Here is a 5,524-nt window from a genome sequence, read left to right as displayed (position 1 = left end):
GATGGTTGTGAGCCACCATGTGGTTGCTGGGAATTGAACTCAGGACCTTTGGAAGAGCAGGCAATGCTCTTAACCACTGAGCCATCTCTCCAGCCCTTTTTTTTTGGTTTTTTGAGACAGGGTTTCTCTGTGGTTTTGGAGCCTGTTCTGGAACTAGCTCTTGTAGACCAGGCTGGTCTCGAACTCACAGAGATCCGCCTGCCTCTGCCTCTGCCTCCCGAGTGCTGGGATTAAAGACGTGAGCCACCGCCGCCCGGCTGAGATAGGGTTTCTCTGTGTAGCCCTGAAACCTACTCTATAGACCAGGCTAGCCTTGAACTTGGGGATTTGCGTGTCTCTGCCTCCCAAGAGCTGTGATTAAAGATGCTTGCTACCACTGCCTAGCGCACATCATGATCTTAACAGGGTTTTCAATTCTCTGAAGTTTAGAGGCAGGATTACTATTACTAGATCATACTGTAGTTGTTTGCATATATGTATTTTGCTTTTTTGTTTTTGAGACAAGGTCTCAATATGTAGCCATGACTGGCCTGAATCTCACTAGGATGGCCTTGAACACATAGAGATCTACCCACCTCCCAAGTGCTGTGATTAAAGGTGCATGCCACCATGCCCAGACTTTGTTTTATTTGTCTATCTATGTATGGATTTGGTGGAATAAGACCTGGACATACTGTGGAGCTTGAGTCCTGAGATTACAGGCCTTCTCTCTCTGTGTGTGGCTTTTTGAGAAACTGCCAAATTGTTTACGAAGCAGCTGCACTAACTCTTTTCTTCCAGCCATGCAGGAGCTCGGATTTCCCCACTTCCTGGCCAACACTTGCTTGTGTCCATCTCTCTCAAGATGGCCATGCCAGTGGGAAGCAGAATGTCATAGCAGTTCGCTATCTACCGAGGGACTAACAATTTTTTTCTTTTTCTTTTTCTTTTTTTAACAGGGTGTCTCTGTGTGGCCATGGCTGTTCTGGAACTTGCTCTATAGACCAGGCTAGCCTCAAATTCACAGAGATCCACCTGCCTCTGCCTCCTGAGTTTATTTTCATTTATATGTGTGTGTGTGCCTGTGTGATTTTTTTTTTTTTTTTGTACCATGTGCATACAGGAACTGGAGTTGCAGGCAGTTGTGAGCCAACGTGCAGATGACGGGAACCAAGTCTGAGTTCTGTCCACTGCAAGAACACTCAGTGCTCTTAACTACTGAGCCATCTCTCCAATTCCATTGTTTATCTCGCTCATGCTTTCTCTGTGTGTGTGTGAGTGAGAGAGACAGAGACAGAATCTTGTTCTGTAGCCCTGGCTAGCTTGATATTTGCTCTGAAGCCCAGGGTGACCTTGACACAAGCCCCCCTCCCCCCATTTTAGCCTGCTGGGTGCCAGGACTGCAGGTGTGAATCTGGGAAACCTGCACCAATTATTTTAGGCTTTGATAAACAGGATTTTGAGCAGAGGCATCTGTCAGAGATATTTCTTCAGAAGACACACCAGGGATGACAGATGTGGGGAATGGAAGTTTGCATTGGCTTGGGGAATTTTCCAAGGCTCTTTGTGCCTGGCTGGGAAAAGGACTTCGTTATCAGCTCTGTGTCTCAGGCAGTCCTTCATGCAGGAGTCACCCTTCACCACCTGGAAAATGGCCCGAAGCATCCTGGACTCACCCAGTTGTGAGCATATTTATTTATTTGTTTATTTATTTGGCAAGGTCTCATATAGTCCAGGTTGGCCTAAAGCTATGTAGTTGAGGCTGCCCCCAATCACGGCTCTTGCCTCCACCTTCCATCCTCTGTGACTGCAGATGTAAAACACCACTTCCGGCCTGCGTGCATGCTTTCCACTGCCAGCAACATCTGTAGCCCAGGGATCCCTGGCTCATGTGCAAGGCAAGGATTTCCAAGACAGGAGCTTCATTCAGTGTCCTTCGTGTATGGCTCTGGAGAGATGGCTCAGTGGTCAAAAGCACTTTTTGCTCTTGCAAAGGACCCAGGTTCGATTCCCAGCACCCATATGGAGACTCACAAGCATCAGTAACTCCAGTTCCAGGAGACCGGATGCCCTCTTCTGACCTCCTTGGGCACCAAGCATGCACGTGGCACACAGACATATATGCCAGCAAAGCAGTCATACACATAAAATAAATACATCTTTAAAAAGAAAGACCTTAGTGCCTTGGGAGACAGAGATTCAAGTTTGCACCGATTTCGTCTCTAAGCAGCTTTTTGTCAAATCTTTTTTCACTAAGCAGTTCCCAATCTTTGGGGGTGGAACAAACGATCCTTTCACGGGGGTCACCTAAGACCACTGCAAACCACAGATGTTTATGTTATTATTCATAACAATGGCAAAATTAGTTTTCAAGTAGCAACAAAAATAATTTTATGATTGGGCAGTCACCACCACACGAGGAACTCTACTGAAGGGTATAGCACTAGGAAGGCTGGAACCCCTGACTGACAGCGTTCACCCTCAGTTTCACTTGCTCATATTGTTCCTGTTATAAGGTAATTGGGAGGCTTCTGCTAAACAAAAATGGTAGACCATGCTTTTTTGTGTTTTATTTTTTGAAACGGGGTCTCACAATGCAGTCCTAGAACTCACTAGATAGATCAAGCTGACTTTGAACTCTCTGAGACCCACCTGCCTCTGCCTGCCACCCGCTGAGGTTAAAGGCTTTGACCACTTTGCCTGGTTGAGGACACACGGTTTTAATCCCAGCACTTGGGAGGCAGCGGGCAGGCGGATCTCTGAGTGGAAGGCTAGCCTGGTCTGTCTGGCGAGTTAGAGGCTAGCCAGGGCTACATAGCAAGCAAGACCTTATCTCAAAAGTGCCACCGTAACCAAACAACAAAATAAGCAGGTAAGCGCCACACAGCCCGGTGTTTATGCACCGCACAGCCGGGTGTTTGAGCACCGGACACCATTCTGTGGATTCCGTATTCAACCAATGGTGTGTCCCAGAAAATGAATGGAGGGGCCACTTTGTCCCCAGCTTCAAAGGTGTAAGAGGCAAAGCTGGGAGGGCCAGCATCCTGACCGAGATGGCAGCCTGAAGCATAGCTAGGGCAAGGATTCAAGCCGAGGAAGACCTGCTTGAGCTCAGCACCCACACCTCCCGCAGGAATCCATCCGTTCCCAGGCAGTGAAACTCCAAAGCCAGCCCTGACTACCCGAAACTCCACCACAGAGAACTGGCTCTCGGCCCCCCTCTCTGGCTGCTGGCTCCCTCCTTTTCTCCCAGCCCCACCCTGCCACCTCCACTTCCCTCCCTGGCCCTGGGGCTCGCTTCTGTTTCAAACCTGCTCAGCCACAATTCCTTCCAGGTTCCCTCATCTGTAGAATGGGGATAATAACAGTGCAGTGTGCTGCGGGGACCAGAGGAGACGCTGAGGTGAAGTGTACCGAGTGACTTCTAGCGACAGACCAGGGACCATTGCTACCAACGTCTGATGAATGGTGCCTTTGAAGACCTTAGCCACAAGCCCAGTGGGAGTGGCAGCTTTATCTGTACGCGGTGGCTGAAGGAATGGAGTTCTGAGGGGTCGGGCAACGCTGCCCACAGTTATTCAGCAGGAAGTAGGGGGCAGGACTTTGTGAGCGACCCCGCCCCCAGACTTTCTGAGTTCAAATCTTACTACTGCCTCTCTTTGTCGGAAACACGAACAAGTCATAATCAATATTTATTATTTACCTTCTGCATGTCATACCAAGTCCCATTCAAAGAGAGATTTGACAGTGATCATTGCAAGTGCTTACAATACGATTTACAAGGCAAGAAGGCGAAGCCTTGCTTGAGGCAGAACATAATAAACATTGAAAGTAAAAGGCCTTCTGGATGAAAGAGAGGAAACAGGCAAGGGAGGCTTCCTGGAGGAGGAGAGGTTTAAACTGGGCATGGAAGGACCAGTGAGATACTTAGAATGTTTTAAAATTTTATTATTATTATTATTATTATTATTTGTTTTTTTCAAGACATGGTTTCTCTGTGTAGCCCTGGTTGCCCTGGAACTCAATCTGTAGACCAGGCTGGCCTTGAACCCAGAGATCTGCCTGCCTCTGCCTCTGCTAGGATTAGAAACATGGGCCACCAGTGCCCGGCGAGATACCGCCGTGGACTAAAGATGTCTGTGTTCCAGAGACAATGTCTGATGTAGCCACAGCTGCCGATTCCTGAGGCTCTGTGGGGCAGGCCCTGTGCAGAAGAGTCTGCACATTTTCTCCTGAGATTTCTCTGTGATCCTATGAAGTATCATTAGGGATGAAAAAACAAGACCCAGAGAGTTGAGAAATCTTGTCAAACAGCTTGGGCAAAGGGTTAAAGGGGTGAAATTCAGAAAGCTGGGGACAAAACCTGGGCTGCCTAATTCCTGATGACTGAACGATGTTTTAATCTGGAGACTCACTCTGAAGGGCTTTGAGTGCCAAACTTAAAAACAAAAACAAAAATAAAAAAACCCCACACAGCTGACCTTGAATAGGCCAGCACCTGCTGATGCCCCTGTCACTAGCCATCCAATACTCTCTCAGCCTCTTCAACTGGAGAGATGTGAGCTGTGCAAGGCACGGTTATGAATAAGGAAGACTGTTGAGGTGAAATAAATGTTCAGGAGAAACCTGGAGGTGTTTAACCCAGTAAGAGTGCTGGGTTCCGGGAAAATGATTGTCCCCTCTCCACCCCCACCAGCAGACTCTGGACCCTCGCCCCCGCTGTGCCTGCCAGGGCTACACCAGAGCTTGGGAGAGTCCGGGCCGAGCTTTCTCTAGAACAAACAAGGACACCCAAGCTGGACTGCCCTAGATTTGACTGCCAACACTTTGATCAGCAAATCTGTGAATGACCCTGGGCAAACTGCAAATTACCCCGCCCCTCCGACTCTCTAGTCTTACCTATCCCCCTGCTCAGGATTGGTGGGATAAATTAAACAACATAACACAGGTTATAGTCTAATCTTGGTGTACTGTACCGGGTACAGTAGGCACTCCATAGATGTTAGTTAGCTCTTCCTGAAGAAATATAAAAGGGAGACTCCACCCTTTCTTTTCTGCCCCTCTGCCAATTAAAGAAACAGGTGTCTGGCTTTCATTTGAAGAGAAAGGGAGATATATTGGCTATATTAATTAATATATTAATAAATGAATATAATCTAGCTAAGCAACAATACAAACAAAAGCTCCTGTGGCCAGGAAAAGGCACTGAGGGTCAAGACTCAGGTTCAGTCTCTGACTTCCCTCCAGTGTTTGGTCCCCGCCTTCAAGGCACCGGGGCCCATTCCTCTGCGCTATTCACTGTTCTGTCGGTCGCAATACTGGGAGTCCCAGGTGCACCTCCCGCCTCAGTTTCGCTGGCTGTTAGAGCCAAGAGGGCGCTGCAGTCAACAGATGTCGCGGCCCCTTTAAGCCTGTAAGCTCCTGTTGTAATCGTTGTTTCTTAAACTGAGAAACAGCGCCTTTCCGGGGGCGGGTGGGTGGGTGGAGCCTGAATGTGTTGTAGCAGCCAATCGAAGCGCGGCATTTTCCGCGGGAGATCCGAATT

Source organism: Microtus oregoni, unplaced genomic scaffold, assembly GCF_018167655.1.
Source record: "Microtus oregoni isolate MIOR12 unplaced genomic scaffold, Mior012 000005F_ref0000423, whole genome shotgun sequence".
Taxonomy (NCBI): domain Eukaryota; kingdom Metazoa; phylum Chordata; class Mammalia; order Rodentia; family Cricetidae; genus Microtus; species Microtus oregoni.
Note: the sequence above shows the minus strand (reverse complement) of the source record.